At 42.3% G+C, this 17,806-nt stretch overlaps 1 non-coding gene across 1 annotated transcript; it reads left to right on the top strand.

The window, feature by feature from the left end:
* Positions 1–6,803: 6,803 nt before the first annotated feature.
* On the top strand, positions 6,804–6,910 carry LOC115899867. The gene has a single exon (XR_004059455.1). It is a non-coding gene; the product is annotated as a U6 spliceosomal RNA (small nuclear RNA).
* The last annotated feature ends 10,896 nt before the right edge of the window (positions 6,911–17,806 follow it).

The raw sequence follows: 17,806 nt of genomic DNA, 5'->3' as shown, positions 1-17,806 counted from the left end.
GGACTTAAGGTCAAGATGCTTAAAGTTAAGAAAAGGCAAAGCACATTCAGGAACTTGAACATAGTTCCTTGGAGAGTTGGGAAATTTCAATTTGACAATGACTCGCGTCATCACAAAGGAAAGAAAGGCTTGTGACAAGACAAACAAGTGTGCAAATATGTACAGTACCCAATGAGGGTCCAGAGGAAGAAATAAAGATTAAAGGATAGGAGAGACTACTTTTGCCTTAAGGGGAAGGAAGAAGTCAGGGGCTGGCTAACGGGTAAGGGTCCTGGCTTGATGAGGCCAGATTTCTCAGGCAGAAGGCTGAGAAATTATTGTTACTGTTCTTGTTTCCTTTGTGGGGTCTGTGTGGTCACTGCAGAGCGCAATAGATATAAGAAATCTCAGGTGTGTGACTTTGCTTTTATTAGGCGGAAGACTGACAAATACTTAATCTGGCTTCATCCTGTTAGCAAATCGCTGACATCCTCCTTGCCAAAGGCTCCTACCCCATGAGATTGTATTTCAGTAGGTCTGGGTGGGGGCCCAAGAATCTACACCGTAGCAAGCATCCCAGATGACAGAGATGCAGGACACCCACACACCTCATTTTGTGAAGAGTGGTGGAAAGGTCCTGGTGCCCCGGCTGTACTCAAATGTACCCTGACTTTCATCTTTTCTATTAGAAAAAAAAAAAAAAAAATCCCAGAAGCTACAGCACCCACTATGAGAGGGGCGTGGCACTGCAACCGAGATTTTTTTTGTCTTCTTCTAAAGTTCTACCTTTTCAAATCCAGAAGAGCTCCTGAAACATATTTTCACAGATTGTGTTCCTTATAGGAACACCTTCAAGGGAAGGAACACATCTTACTTGAAGGCACATCCCAGCTCCTAGCATAGACTGGCCAGGTGGATTGCAAATGCTTGTTCAATTAACGAAGCTGACTTCCTTTTATTTTCTGAAAAGTATCCTGTGCAAATGTTAGCAAGCATTATGTTAATTTGTATGGATACTCAACACCTAGGAGACTCCCTGCCCTAATTCTCTCTTCAAAAATGGGAATCTGGTCTCTAGCTATTCCAGGATTACAATTAGCACAGGGACTAATGATTTTGTGTGTTGGCAGTATTATATTTCCTTCGTGGGGTCTGTGCGATCACTGCAAAGTGCAGCGAACATAAGAAGTCTCAGGTGTATGACTTTGCTAGTCATCAGTTCTAGAACTCTGGAAAAGTGACTGCTTGTCTCCATGCTTCAATCTCCTCTTTAATAAAGTGAGAAAATTAGATTATTTCTTCATTGGTTCATTCGGTAACTATTTATCAAGCACATGTAGTGTGCGAAGCACTATCCTAGTTGTGGGGAGTCAATGGTCAGTTAGACACATTCCATTCCCCCCCAATGACATAATGAAGAAAAATGACACCACCCACTATTCATACAATCACCCATATCCAAAATTTGGAAGCATCTTGGGACTGCCCTCCTTCTCTGATTCTATCAGTTACTAAGTCTAGATCATTCTATAGCCTAAATAATTCTGTAATCAATTTCCTCTTCTCTATCCTTACTGCACTGAAATCCCAACCACCTCCTAAGTGGTCCCTGCCTCTCACATGACCTATTAAAGTTTGTACTGTTCTGTGGCCCTCCCTTGAGCTTTCTAAAACATAAATCTGATTCTGTTACTACTCTGTTTATACATCTTTCCCTGACTCCCTGGAGTCATTAGATAAGTAATAATAGCTAATAGCAATTGTTAATTATGCACCAGGCATTTATCTAAATGCCTTTACATACTTCAACTTCTTAGCTCACAGCAAGCACAGAAGGAAGGTGCCATCATTGTCCTCACGTATGCTGGTTATTTGTCTGTTAGCTGTCAGCTTCATTGCTGACTTCCTATGTTCATCTTTATAATGCAGGGGGTGTGGAAGCCTGCAAACTACATGTCATAGGCTGTGATCAGCTGCCTTCTGGTTGGGCTCTGCCAGTGAAAAGCCTTGGGACAGGACTCAAATGCTGGAGGGAAGGAGAAGTTAGATTCTGCATTGTTTTGGTTTTGTTTTATCCCTGCTTTCACGGATGCCTTCCCCAGTGGTGACACATCAGTGGAAGTGCAACTTCTGGCCCCCTGCACAGCTTCAGGGACCATCTGATGGCAGTAACAGCAACTGCACCTCCAGAAGATCAGAAGCACATGCAGGCTGGGCTTCTGCCAAAGGCTGGTAAGAGCTCCCTGGCCTCTGAGTTTCTCCCTTCTCCCTTTTACTTTTCTACCTCTTCCAAAAGACTGTAACCAACTCCCTGTATTAAATCCCTCTCTGCTGGAAATACCTCCAGTGCAATCTACTTTCTTAACTGGGCACTGATGGGTACACCATTTAATGCACAAGGAGACCCAGGTACAGAGAGGTTAAGTAACTTGTCCCAAGGCAAACAGCTAGCAAGTAACATAAAACACAGATAAAGAAAAAGAAAAAAAACCAAGGTGTTGAATTAAGTCAAGGTTTCTTAAGCATGTCACGCAAAGCCCTTCATAATTATCTTCCTCTCTCCATCCATATGCTATGGTCTAGCTGGAAAGTGACACCTAGCAGGAGATTGTGCTTGGTTGTTTTTGTTAATAAATGAAGGAATGAATGCCAGATGTACCATACTTGTATAAAACCCCAGCAGGATATGTGACTGCAGTGGACATTGGATGAATCAGTGAATAAATAAATAATAAACAAATGAATAAACTCCAAGCACACAACAAATAGACCTGGGTAGCAATTCCCTGCCTCTGTGTTCCTCCCACCCTCAGACTCAGAGCCCTAATGCATCCAAGAGACTGAATGTTCACATCACTTATACAGAGTAAGCATGCAATAAATGCATATTTATTAAACTAATGAAGAGAAGAATCCATCAAAAATTCAATCAAGTCATTGCCCAATGATGTTTAAAATTCTAGTTTATTGAACCACAAAAATCTTCCAGAAAGAAGGCACAGAAGAAAACCTTTACATTTTCCTAAAAACAAAAACCTCTAATATAACAACCAGCAAACAATTAGACGTTAATGTCTCTAACCAAAAAAAAAAAAAAAAGTAACCACAGTTAATCTCAGGGGATATCCTGTACGAAAAGGGAAAAAACAATGAGTCATGGATTCTAACCTCCTGTTTATAACCGGGGCCCACAAATGATCTGTTGCCGAAGGAGAAGAAAGCCATTAATCTCCCAACTCAGGGAGCAATTTTATATTTTGAATAAAAACAAAATAAACAGCATTAAGGAGGGAAATAAATCAGATATGCAGTAATTAGTTTGAAGGAGCCGGATTTTCCTGCCTAACACTCTCTTTGGAACTTCTGCCTTATCCATCAAAGCAAAAGTGTATCAGATGACATGGAGATTTTCCATTCCCTTTTCAGACAAAATTAGTCAGTTGATCTGAATAGTAATTTGACAGGACCCAGAAGGGAGAGCATGAGTGATGGGATTATAATAAATGCAGAAGAGGATGCTTAATAAACTTTGGTGAAGCCCTGGATCCTGCACTTTTCCTCTCCTACTCTCTGTGTAACTCCTGGTTTATGAAATTGTTCCTTAGGAGGCTTGGACTTTTTTAAAATAAAGAATCTAAAAAGGACCTTATTTGTTTTCTTACCCAGTATACTTATTTTAAAGATTTAGAAGATTCAGCCCAGAAACAATAATTTACTTGCTTAAGTTTCCACAACAAAATCAGCTGAAGCACCAGGATCAAAATCCTGGCCATGTGCCTCCCAGCCCTTTGCCTCAAAACTCAATAAAGACAAAAGCACAAACGAGATTGTGAAGTGGTTCCTTACCGAAGGGCAATCTTGGGTCTCATGCATCACTTTCTGGGTAGGAGCCCCCTTGATATGGTTTGGCTTTGTGTCCCCACCCAAATCTCATCTTGAATTGTAATCCCCATGTGTCAAGGGAGAGACCTGGATTGGATCATTGGGGTGGTTTCCCCTGTGCTATTCTCATGATAGTGAGTGAGTTCTCATGAGATCTGACGGGTTTATAAGGAGCTCTTCCCCCTTCACTCACCTCTCTCTCTCACCTGCTGCCATGTAAGTTGTGCCTCTTCCCCTTTGCCATAATTGTAAGTTTCCTGAGGCCTCCCCAGCCATGGGAAACTGTGAGTCAATTAAACTCCTTTCCTTTATAAAGTACCCGGTCTCAGGTGGGTCTTTATGGCAGTGTGAAAACAAACTAATATACCCTTTGATGTGAAACCACAGAGGAAGGCTGCTCCTCCCTTTTCAGGCTTCCTCTGGCATTTTCCCTCCAATCAGTCACTCTCTCCAGAGTCCTCTGTCACTCATTTGCACCTTATTCTGAATTCTAATGATTAAGTTTTTCTCTCCCCATTATTTGGGAATGTCCTGCTAGCAGTTGTTTTTTCAGGAACAGTTTGGTAACTGATTCATTTGAGGCATAGACATAATGAGTTTCTCCCGATATATCTATAAACCCTTGCATAGTTCCCTTTACTATTGTGAATGGAGTTCTGTGAGTAAGTTGTCCCTTTCCCTTTCATCTCCCACCATCCCATCTACCCCACGTGGGTCTATACATCTAAAGTTTAATAACGCTCCAGTGGAAAGAACAGGAAGGCATCAAAAGATTAAAGATGCTCATCAGTGCATTGGTTTCTAATAAAAATACAATAATTCAAAAGCAGAATATAAATGTCCATCATTAATGAACAGCTAAGTAAATCATGATTCATTATTCATACAACAAAAACCTATGTAGCTATTAAAAATAATATAGAGAAGAATATGTGTTAACATAAGATATTCAGGGTACATTGACAACATGGTTAATATGAAGATGTTATCAGATAGTAGTTATATGATGTAACTTATTACAGAAAAATGCAACAAGTTGTTACTGGAAAAAAGTATGACATGATAGTCCCAAATATGTGATATAAATATGACTTTTTATTACATTTCATAATATAGTAAACATATTCATTTTGTAAGAAAACCAACACAACGATGTTGTTTTTATTATTTTTAACAAAATATCCAACCAGTCACTCTGCTTAATTAGACAAGCAATGAAAGTAATTTTGGCCAAGTGTTCTCTGTGACTGTAAATATTCAGAAGGGGCCTGGGTGGCCCCAAACTTGAGTCGCTACTCTACTTTCTTTATTTTACCTCTTGGTTTTTTTTTATTTATGAAGTTTCATTTGAACAGAAGTTTCTAAGGGCAGGTGTGTGTATGTGCTTTGTTCTGGTTTCTTTTTGAGTGAGTAGAATGGGTTCTTATCTGTGAACATTCGCTCGTTATGGACAATAGTAGGAACGTGAACAATTATTGAGAGTCTTTGATGTATCAGATGTCATCCTAGGGCTGTATCCAAATGTTATCCTGTTTATTTGTCATCACAGCTCCACGAAGCAGGTATGACTTCTGCTCATTTTGAAGCATAGGCATAGAGGCTTGCAAAGATGCAGGGACCTGCCCCAGCTCATGCAGGTGGGCAGTGGTGGGCTGAGAGTGGTGAGAACCAGTCCCATCTCCTACTACCCACTGCAAGCAGGCTACCAGTTTGGCTGGGGGTTGTTGGTTGAAGTGTATCCCCCAACACCTGAAACCAAACTCATATATTGAAGCCCTAGCTGTGCTCCACCTAGTATCTCAGAGTGTAAATTTAATATAATATAACCTTATGTGGAGATAGGGTCTTTACAGAGACAGTCAAGCAACAATGGTTAATGAGCGGGCTCTAATCTAATAGGTACACTTAAAAAGACTGGTAAATATAGATACTTAGTAAATATATATACTTATAGGGACTGGTGTCCTTGTAAGTAGAGGAAATTTGGACACAGACGCATCCAGAGGGAAGATGATGTGAAGACACAAGGAGGGGATAGCCATTGCAGACCAATGAGAGGAGCCTAGGAAAGATTTCTCCTTCTGTTGACTAAAGAAAAAATGAAGCTTTTAAAGAATTAAAGGTAGCTTCATTCAGAAGCCTTACTGAGCACCACCACTGAGGTCAATAGCCCAAGAGCAGCCCTTTAGAGAGGTCCTATAAGACTGCCCTGAGACAGTATTTAAGCCAATGCCCGTATACAGGTGGTACAGGTGGTGGAGGTTTAATATGGGCAAAATCACATCAAACTTGCCAAGAAGCTACATTAAAGCAGAGTTTAATCATCAAGGTTACATCAAGGTTAACCAGATGTACATCAGAGTACATCAGAGTACATCTGGTTACAGACTACAGAGGCATAATCACTATTTCCGTCAGACGTTGTTTTATAAAGTGTAGGAAAAGGCAAAGGCTAGGGCCATTTATCTTTTAAGGAATGTAGTACTCAGGCAGGAGATGGGGGGCCGTGTGCTCTATCCTGTTTTGTCTTCAAAGAATCCTCCCAGAGAGCTGCACTTTGTCCCAGCATCAGGGGCTTTGTGAAATTATGCTAGCAAGCAGAAGTGAGCAAATACAGCTTTTTGCATCTGCTACTTTGTCTCATACTTCACAGCCCTCAAAGGAGCCAAGGCTGCAGACGTCTTGATTTTGGACCTCCAGCCTCCAGAACTGTGAGAAAATAAATTTCTGTTGTTTAAGCCACTCAGTTAATAGTTCACTGTTACGGCAGCCCTAACAAACCAATAAAGTGAGTTACCTGGTATCACATGAAACATCAACTGTGATGACAGAAAGGTGCCCTTAAGAACACAAAACAACTGGGGACTACTATGTGGAAGCCGAAGGTTGCAAGGATTGAAATTGCAGGAAAGGAAGAAATGCCAGTAGAAGAGAGGCCCCAGGTGCTCGCTCTGGCAGCACATATACTAAAATTGGAACGACATGGAGAAGATTAGCATGGCCCCTGTGCAAGGATGATACACAAATTTGTGAAGCGTTCTCTATTTTTAAAAGTTAACATTTTTTTTTAAAAGACAGGAGATCCCAGGAAGCCCTGCTGCCTCTCTGCCCACCCTGCCCGGGCCAACTCTGCTACCAGGAAGAAATTCACAGGGCCAAATTATTCAGTCATGTGTATTGAGGCTGGAAATGCATTATTTAATTTTTCGCAGCAGATGCACCTTTTTAACACTGTTTTGTTCCAGGCTAAAATTACAACATTAAAATGTAATATTCAAACGTTAGCATGAGCTCGCATTTCTTGAATGTCCACTCACCTTTTTCCTCCAGCATATGTGGAATGGCAACAGGGGAGGGGTGGGAAGAGGACAAGGCTGTGGCTGCTGGTCTTATCTCTGCATCTGAGTGGCTCTGTGGCCTTGACCACGTTGCTCCACTCTTCTAGGGTTCGGTTCCCTCCTCTCTCAAATGATGGAAATAACCTGGGTGTTCTACAAGTCTCCTGCGGCTCAAAGTATTCCCCAGTCTGGGTATTTCTGGAGACTGGAGGGAGCCAAGAAGTGATGGACAAAAGATGCCTGAGCAGAACTGATACGTATCTGCACTTTTGCCATCATCAGAGGTTGGAGGGGTCTTGGAGAGAGCCATGAACATGAGCGTCTCCAAGTGTTGATAGGTGTGTGGCCTCAGCAGGGTCCCTCCAGACTTTTAGGGAGACAAGCAAATATAAATTCATAGTGGTTGTTCCTATCTTCTCTTGTAAAGGATAAAAGGTAAACATTACATTTATTATTATGATTATGATTATTATTTTGCCACTGATTCTCGCTCTGTCGCCCAGGCTGGAGTGTAGTGGCAGGATCTTGGCTCACTGCAACCTCCGCCTCCCAGGTTTAAGCAATTCTCATACCTCAGTCTCCTGAATAGCTGGGATTAAAGGTGTGCGCCACCACACCCAGCTAATTTTTGTATTTTTAGTACAGACAGGGTTTCACCATGTTGGCTAGGCTGGTGTCGAACTCCTGACCTCAAGTGATCCGCCTGCCTCAGCCTCCCAAAGTGCTGGGATTACAGGCATGAGCCACTGTGCCCAGCCTCCTTACGTGTATTCTAAAAATTAAAGATTTTCTGACTGCAAAGTCCTGGATTATTTAATAAAGCTTCTGTGACTGTACATGTCTGACAGTGTGTGTGTATGTGTGTATGTGTGTGTGTGTGTGTGTGTATGTGTGTGTATGTGTGTATGCCTATGTCACACATGCATGTACCTCGGTTTCCCTGGTATCCCAAGAAGATTTTTGGTTTTTCTTTGGGGAAATTACACCTTGAAAAGCAGGTACTTCAGAACTCCTTCCTTTTCTGTACTCTGAAGTGCAGCTCTTAATTTCTACTGTTGGTGAGAGTGCAAGTCGATGTCACCTGACTTAGTACGTGGGCGTTCTCTCTAGCCTCTCAGGTTGAAAGCCTCCCTGCTGTGACTCATATCCTGACTCTAATCTATGAAGGAGGATTTTTTTTTTTTTTTTTTTTTTTTTTTTTTTACTAGACATTAGATAGAGTTAAATTACCTCTCTCCTGGCACCTTCTTGTGCAGGTGCACCAGTCAAATCCAGCAGACTGCAAAAATACTAGACTTTCTCCACTGAAGAGTCAGGTAATGCTGGAAGAGTATCATAGCACAGCAATACTCCTCAGAGCAAACGTTGGCTTTTCAGCTAACTTAGAAGTTCCCTGGAAAATGCTTCTTAAGCTTTAGAGAAGAGAGACGATCTTTTTCATAACATAGCCAAACCAAGGGCTTGACATTCCCTCACCGTCACCACACTCTATTGATTGGAAGTGATACACAGTTTCTGCCCGCAATGAATAGAAGAGATAACTCACTGCAGGTCACATTTAGGTGTGTCCACCACACCATTCTTCCCAACATTTTGTAAGACTTCTTGTACATGCCAGGTGTGGCAGCTCACCCTTACAATCTCAGCACTTAGGAAGGCCAACGCGGGCACATCACTTGAGGTCAGGAGTTTGAGACCAGCCTGGCCAACATGGTGAAACCTCATCTCTACTAAAAATACAAAAATTAGTCAGGCATAGTGGTGCACACCTGTAATCCCAACTACTTGGGAGGCTGAGGCAGGAGAATCGCTGGAATCCAGGAGGCAGAGGTTGCAGTGAACCACGATCACGTGACTGCACTCCAGCCTGGGCAACAGAGCAAGACCCTGTCTCAAAAAAACATATAAGGAAGCTTAGTTGGGCATGGTGGCGCACACCTGCAGTCCAGCTACCCAGGAGGCTGAGGCAGGAGGATTGCTTGAGTCCAGGAGTTTAAGGCTGCAGTGGGCTATGATTGTGCAGCTGTACTCCAGCCTGGGTGACAGAGCAAGATCCTGTCTCCAAAATAATAATAATAATAATAATAATAATAATAGTAATAATTGAAAGAATAAAAAAGATGGGGATAGAGATTAAACAAAATTGGCCATGAGCTGATAATTTTTGAAACTTTGTGTTTAGTTATGCAGTGGGTCACTGTGTTATTCGGCCTACTTTTAAATACATTTAATATTTGCATAATAAAAAATAACTGACAAGAAACAGTGATCAAGTTAGTAATAATCCTTAGCATATTTCAGCAATTCTACATGCCAGGCGCTATGCTAAGTGCCTCATTTACGTCATCTCATTTGATTCTCACAACAGCCGTATCAGAAAGCATTAATAGTGCATTTATAAATAAAATACCTGCTTCTCTGATAGGTTAAATGACTTGCCCAAGTGTATCAAGAACCAGATGCTGTGTTCTCACTTATGAGTGAGAGCTAAACGTCAACTATATATGGACGCAAAGAAGGGAACAGCAGCAGACACCGAGGCCTACTTAAGGGTGGGGGGTGCAAGGAGTGTGAGGATTGAAAAACTACCGATTGGGTACTCTACTTAGTACTCGGGAGATGAAATAATCTGTACCTCAAACCCCTCTGACATGAAATTTTTCTATATAATAAACCTGTACATGTACCCCTGAACCTAAAATAAAAGTAAAAAAAAAAATGCCTACAAACTCAAAACAAACAAACAAAGAACAGATGCTGAATCCAAGTCTCCTTTGATTTCAAAGCCCATATTCTTGTTTTTTTTGTTTTGTTTTGTTGTTGTTGTTTTTTGAGACAGAGTCTCACTCTATTGGACAGGATGGAGTGCAGTGGCATGATCTCGGCTTACTGAAACCTCCGCCTCCTGGGTTAAAGTGATTCTCCTGTCCCAGCCTGCCAAGTAGCTGGGATTACAGGCATGCACCACCACGCCTGGCTAATTTTTGTATTTTTAGTAGAGACAAGGTTTCACCATGTTGGCCAGGCTGGTTTGGAACTCCGGACCTCAGGTGATCCACCCACCTCAGCCTCCCAAAGTGCTGGGATTACAGGCATGAGCCACCACACCCAGCCTCAAAGCCCATATTCTTAGTTACTATTTCAAGTTAAGTCAGCAAGTATAGGTTAAGTGCCTATATGAAGCATTGGAAAGGTGACAATCAGAAGATGTGATGTTTGGTCTCAAGGAGATCAAGGCCGAGAAAATATTTATCATTGCAATTCTGGCCTTGGATCAACCACTTACAAATGAGGAGAGGCAAATTATCTCAACACACTAGACCTTAGGCCCTTTACCTGTTTGATGAGATCATAGAATCCATCCTACAAGTCACAGAGGACAGTAGGGAAGATCAAATGAAGTCACATAAATAAAAGCCCGAGGAACAGTAAAGGGCTGTTTAAGTAAAAAGGACAAAATGAAACAACAGTAATGGCAATATTGTGGTTGAAGATAAAAAGCCTTTAGCCTACGTAGAAGATTTTTAGTGTTCTAAACCGAGCTGTCCTAAGCCCCATGGTTTTTCCTTCATGAAATCTCCTCAACAAATTCATGTATAGTGAGGCTGGCCCTAAGAGCACCCAGGGCAGTGACATTTCAGAGGCATTGTAGAGAAGCTCGGTCATCACATTGCAGTGTCTTCCTTTCCAGGACTGTGCTTAGCACACAGGAAAGCCACATATGGCGACGGGGAATTATTTCTGATGTAGCTATTGGGAAATTGTGACAATGTATACTAATGAGGTGACAAGAACAGATGGTGTCAGATGCACATTACTCTTTAGCCTGATGTCCTTCATGATGTCCAACCTCCAGTTTCGTCTCCTGCCACAGTCATCCCCCACATGTACACTCTTCATACTGGTCTGACTCAAAATGCAGATTCTAGGACCCAGGCTATGTCATTGCCTTCTTACTCACGATTCTCATACCAGAACACCCATCCTCCTCCCCTGGTCTGAATCTTATTTGTTTTTGAGATTTAAGTCAGGTCCTTCTTAGGAAGATCTCCCTGATTCAGACCCAAGTTGAATGATGATAGCCCTCCTCTGGCTTCCATAAAATCTTATAACTTCCAAACTGTGTTTTATTAATAGCTGTCTAGTTTAGCACTATGTCAACAGCTATCGAGGGCAGGGCTGCGCACTGTGGCTCACAGCTATAATCCTAGCACTTTGAGAGGCCAAGGTGGGAGGATTGTTTGAGGACACCTCAAGCCCACCCAGCCTAGGCAATAAAATGAGACCTTGTCTGTATAAAGAACAAAAGATTAGTTGGGCGTGGTGACGTGCACTTGTAGTCCCAGCTACTTGAGAGGCTGAGGCAGAAGGATTGCTTGACCCCAGGAGATTGAGGCTGCAGTGATCCATGATGGTGTCACTGCACTCCAGTCTGAGCAACAGAACAAGACCCCATCCCCCCAAAAAAGCTATTGAGGGTAGTAGCTTATTTTCATTGCTCTATCTCTAGTGCCTACAGAAGAGCAGAGCACACAGTAGGTACTTGGTGTGATTACTTATTGAATAAAAGGATGGTATATCACAGAAAATAATTAACCTATTTCCCCTTTTAAGGGTGATGGTTCTTTATCACTAAGGGTTCTTTGCTGAGTGCTACATTGGTTGTGAGTGTGCAAACATGGAAATGGCTGCCTCAGATCTACATTGTTCATTGTAATTAAGAGGAAAGAGATTTGGAGGACCAAAAAATCAGAAATGGCGGAAGAGGAGTCCTCAAGGGCATGGCCATATTATTTTTTGTAAGGCACGGGCACGGTGCTTACGCCTGTAATCCCAGCACTTTGGGAGGCTGAGGCAGGCGGATCACTTGAGGTCGGGAGTTTGAGATCAGCCTGACCAACATGAAGAAACCACGTCTCTACAAAAATACAAAACTTAGCTGTGCTTGGTGGCGCATGCCTGGAATCCCAGCTACTCGAGAGGCTGAGGCAGGAGAATCGCTAGAACCGGGGAGGCGGAGGTTGTAGTGAGCCGAGATCACGCCACTGCGCTCCAGTCTGAAGACAGAGTGAGACTCCGTCTCAAAATAAAATAAAATAAAAACATAGATCAACTTTGAAATATCATTGGCTTAATGAAATGAAGGTTTATTTCTCACTCATATGAAGTTCACTTCTCATTTATTTCTCACCCACCTAAGCCTCCAAAAGATGAGTCTGACAGCAAGGGGTAGAGGTGAGGATTGCTGTTTGGATTTGATTGACTCACATAGTCATACTGGGAGCCAGGTTGGTAGAGGCTTCAGTACCAAGAGTGCCTGAGCTTCAATATCCAGCTAGCAGGGGGAGAAAGAGAGCGAGAAGATTGTCTATGGGAAGTTTTCATGGGTCAGGCCTTGTCACTTCTACCCATGTTCCATTGGGTAAACTCAGCCCTACAGTTACATCTAACGGCAAAGGGATCTGGGAAATGTAGTCTAGCTACGTGGCCAAGAGAAACAGAAAACCACCTTTGTGGAACACATAGTAATTTCTACTGCAAAGGTTGAGAGGTGGGGAATGTCAAAAATGAAAAAAAGCAAAGGTAGGATAGGGAAAGAGGGGAAGAAAGGCTAAGGGTGGAAGGGAGAAGATAGGAAGCAAAACAGCACAGAGGAATCTGAAGGAGTTTGTGATGAGTAGTGTTATACAACGTCTACTCCGGTGTGCTGAAAACAACCTTCAGTGTACTACATTGTTTAGTAATGATTGTGAGTAGATACAGCTGGGAAGGAACTAGCACTGACGAATAAGGACAACGCTAACGTGTGGGTGATAGAATGAGCTATCAACTCAATTGCTTGCTTCCTCCAATGATGATTTCATTTATCGAAACATGACTGACAACTCCTTTTGGATAACTGCCTCCAGAAGCAATTCCGAGCCTTCCAAGAAAATCTCCGACTTTTTAAAAAAGGAAAGGTCACTAAATTTAGTCCCTAGTAATGGCATGGCCAAGATTAAGGCCCAGTCTGTAAATCCTGTTTTCTCTCTACTCTACTAGTGGAGTTAAATGGGAGAGAAGAAAATGTGCACCCTGAGCCACTCGGGAACTGAGAAGCTTTCATTTCTCTCATGTCTATTATGCACTTGCTTGCTTTCACTAAAACCTCCTAACCTCTCAGTAAGGTATCATTATCTCCCTTGACAGATGAAAAGGCTAAAATTACCAGGGCCACATCGCTGGTAAGTGGCAGTACTAGGAATAAGAATTCAGACTGCTGATTGCATCAACAACATAACAAAATTTAACATTTATTTATTTAGCATTTCCTATGTGCCAAACAGAATACTAAGCACTTTACCTGCATTATTGAATGTTAATCCTCAAGACAAACCTATGAGAAGTACTAGTAGTATCCCCATTTTGCAGATGAGGAAACTAAAATAGAACAGGCATTGTTTATCCAGGTGTTCTTAAGCTTCTGATGGTAGGGCTAGTATTTGCACACAGGTGTTCTGACTGTGAGTCCGTTGGACTAGCCTCCTCTCTTCTCACTGTCCTGCCCAAGCTCTGTCAATTACACCCCACTGCTTCCTGAAACCATATTTACTGTATGCAACCCCCCCCACCTGCCCCAAGAAGAGAATATATTTTGGAGTCTCTATGTCTCAGAAGATCACTTTGAAGTCCCTTTCATATGAGTGACCAACTATCCTGGTTTGACTGGAACTATTCCAATTTGGCTCTTAGAGTCTCTCATCCTGGAAAACTCTTTAGTCCTGAGCCCACTGAGACTGTTGGTCACCCTATTTCCCACTCTGAAATCTGTGAGTTTATACATTTTATGCAAGACCCTCTGTTCTACCCTGGAAAGAGAAGGATCAATTACGCACCCCCTCAGAATTTCACCTTTCCTCTCAGTTAGTCAGACTTAAGTCATCTACCCTGTGTTTCTCCTTTTAACCTACTCCTATAGCTGCCTAAGAAACATATGTGAAAAATTTGACACCCTTGGCAGAAATGAGGGTCCATAATATACTTCATGGGTTATGCAGTTTTATTGTCCATGAAGACTTTAATGAGAGGTCATTCTTCATTTTCAGTAAGTCATCTAAGCAGTGCATTTGAGACTGGCTACCACTAGGAATCAGCAAGCCCCCCTGTGGCCTGTGCTGTTTCTGAACCAAGAGAACTAAGAGAAACTATGGCCAGAAGTTGAGGTAAGAAGCACGTAGTGAGAACCGGGACAACTTTTCCAAAGACTACATATCTTTAAACACTGAGGCATAATCCTAGATTCTTGATTCAAATGTGGCACAGGAGTAAGTTAGCTTTAGAGATGTCATAGTCTGAAATAAGAGCATGTTAGCAGGGCATCTGTAGAGAAGAAGTTTGCCTGGGTGGGATCTGAAATAAGAACAAAAATTCACCATTACCATGAACCAGCTGCCTCACTTTCCTTTAATTTCATGTTAGGGTTTTGTTTCTTTAGCTTGCCACCCATAACAAAGTATGTCACCCCGGGATCTTTTTCTTTTTTTTTGGATATGGTATCTAGCTCTGTCACCCAGTCTGGAGTGCAGTGGCACAATCTCAGCTCACTGCAACCTCCGTCTCCTGTGTTCAAGCGATTTTCCTGCCTCAGCCTCCTGAGTAGCTGGGATTACAGGTGCCTACCACCACACCCGGCTACTTTTTGTATTTTTTTAGTAGACACGGGGTTTCGCTACGTTGGCAAGGGTGGTCTCAGACTCCTGATCTCATGATCCCCCGCCTCGGCCTCCCAAAGTGCTGGGATTACAAGTGTGAGCCACCACACCCAGTCCATCCAGGGGTCTTAATCAGCAATAACGAAGTACCACAAATAGGGTGTTTTGGGTGGTTTAATCAACGCATTTTTTTCTCACAGTTCTGGATACTGGAAATACCAGGATCAGGGTACCAGTACAGTTAGGTTCTGGTGAGAGCGTTCTTGCTGGCTTGCTGATGGTGGCCTTCTTGCTGTGTGCTCACATAATGGTGAGAGAGAAAGAGCTCTGGTAACTCTTTAAGGTCCCTAATCCCATCATGGGGCCCCACTCTCATGACGTCATCTAAATCTAATTATTTCCCATAGGTCCCACCTCCAAACACCATCACACTGGGGGCCTAAAATTCAACATATGAGTTGGGATAGGGATTAGCACAAATATTCAACCCATGACACCCTGTGTCAGGAGCCCCAGAGCCTTCTTTGCTCCTGTCGGTAGCAAGCCCCTACCTGTGCAGACTCATCCCAGACCCAGTGACAGATAATGCTCTTTTTCAAGGGGGAAAGCAGTTTTGATAAGCTTGACATCTTGAGATAATTTTAAATTAAATATTAAATTTATAAAACAATTTTAAAGATTAACTTAACAATTGTAAAGATAATGGAGCACTCTTATACTCCTCACCCAATATCCTTTATTGTTGATATCTTCTGTTACCGTGGCACGTTTGTCAAATCTAAGAAGCCAACAGTGGTACACTGTTTTTAATGGAACTTTAGATTTTCTTTGAATTTTACCATTTTTTCCCCCACCAATGTCCTTTTTCTGTTCCAAGAAGCAATCCAGGATAGCACATTGTACCTAGTTGTCACATCTCTTGAGTCTCTTCTGGTCTACATTGAGATGGACTTTACAATGTCAGTCTTTACTTGTTTCTGATGACCTTTACAGTTTTGAAGAATATGAGTTAAGTGTTTTGTTGACTGTCCCTCACTTTGGGTTTGTCTGGTGAAAAACACAGCTTTTATTTAGCAATAGATCAGCCTAGATTTTGGTTCTAATCTGACCAGATGATCTATAGCATAAATAGGATCCTGCCTCATTTCTGTGAAGAAGCACCTGCTTTATATATAAATGTCTATAATTGACTATTGTCTCTCTATCCTTAGTCTCTCAATAACGGAGAGTAGCGTTAGAGCCATAAAAATCTAGATTCAAATCTTGACTTCATATATATAACTTTGATCTAGGGCAAATCATTTAACTTCTATGAGCCTTGGTTTATTTTTTAACATAAGAATAATAAAATGTTGAGTTTATGGTACTGTTGTGAAGATTAAATCAGCTATGTATGTAGCACTTAGGATATTATATAGCACATGTGAATGTTTCATGAGTATCAGTTTCCTTCCCCTAAATTTGTTCTTTTTAGTCACCCCAGAGTCTGCCTCTGAATATCATCTGTTGCCATTTGTTCATAACAAGAACATATGAAAAACACAGACTGGAGTTACTGCCCAGCTCACAATATCCTCAGTATCCTAGTCTGTGCAGTTCATTCCTGTCTCACAGTAGCTGTATTAGTCCATTTTGTGTTGCTATAAAGAAATACCGGAGACTTGGTAGTTTATAAAGAAAAGAGGTTTAATTGGTTCACGGTTCTGCAGGCTTTACAGAAAGCATGGCTCTATCTGCTGGGCTTCTGGGGAGGCCTCAGGAAGCTTTCAGTCAAGGCAAAAGGTGAAGGGGGAGCAGGCGTGTCACATAGAGGGAGCAAGGGAGGAGGTGCCAGGCTCCTTTAAACAATCAGATCTCATGTGAACTAAGAGAGTGAGAATTCACTCTTCACCAAGGGGATGGCACTAAGCCATTCATGAGGGGTCCACCCTCCATGATGCAAATCCCTCCCACCACGTCCCACCTCTAATACTGGGCACCACTTTTCAGCATGAAATTTGGAGGGGGACAGATAGTCAAACATATCAGTAACAAACCCTGTCTCCCTGGTTATAGGAGGAACATATGACCTAAGTGGGCCAATTATAGGGCCTTACTTCTTCGGTTATATGGATTCATCCAAACCCAGCCAATTATAATCCTTCCCTATAATTTTTTTCCTCAGTAGAGTTGACAAAAGAGAGTTATCGACTGGGTGCAGTGGCTCACGCCTGTAATTCCAGCACTTTGGGAGGCCGAGGCAGGCGGATCACCTGATGTCAGGAGTTCAAAGCCAGCCTGGCCAACATGGTAAAACCCTGTCTCTACTAAATATGCAAAAATTAGCTGGGCATGGTTGTGGGCACCTATAATTTCAACTACTCGGGAGGCTGAGGCAGGAGAATTGCTTGAACCCAGGAGACGGAAAATTGCAGTGAAAGAAAGAAAATTCTCTTTCCTCTTTGGTCATGCAGTTGTAAGGGTAAGGGGCTTGTAGCAGTGCTTCCTGCCATGTGGAGACAGCCAGCCTTAGAGCAGGACACCAGCAAGCATGAAGAAGGAGAGCTGTGAGATGGAGACAGTATTCAATGGAATTCTGCCTAGTTCTTAGGTCCAGTGATTCTTGAGGTCAGTCCACCTCTGGCCTTTCCATAGATTGATGAGTTGAGCAAATCAATTGGCCTTTTGCCTTAAGCTATTTGGGGTTGTGTTTTTTTAAAGTACAATTAAAAGGATCTCAATAGATCACTTTTCTCAATTTTGCTGCTTGCCGCCACCTACCACCTATTCTAGGTGCCTCACTCCTCAACCTGTTATCTTTTACTTGCTTCTTCAGTGGCATGGTTGGCATCAAAGGGGCCTCTTTCTCTGGCCCTTTTTCCAACACTGGCTATAAGTTAACCGTATAAATTACTCCAACAGACAGATTATTAAAAG

This window comes from Rhinopithecus roxellana, chromosome 9, assembly GCF_007565055.1.
Source record: "Rhinopithecus roxellana isolate Shanxi Qingling chromosome 9, ASM756505v1, whole genome shotgun sequence".
In the NCBI taxonomy this organism is placed as follows: Eukaryota; Metazoa; Chordata; class Mammalia; order Primates; family Cercopithecidae; genus Rhinopithecus; species Rhinopithecus roxellana.
The sequence above is the reverse complement of the archived record's forward strand: the minus strand, read 5'-3'. Positions and strand labels throughout refer to the sequence as shown.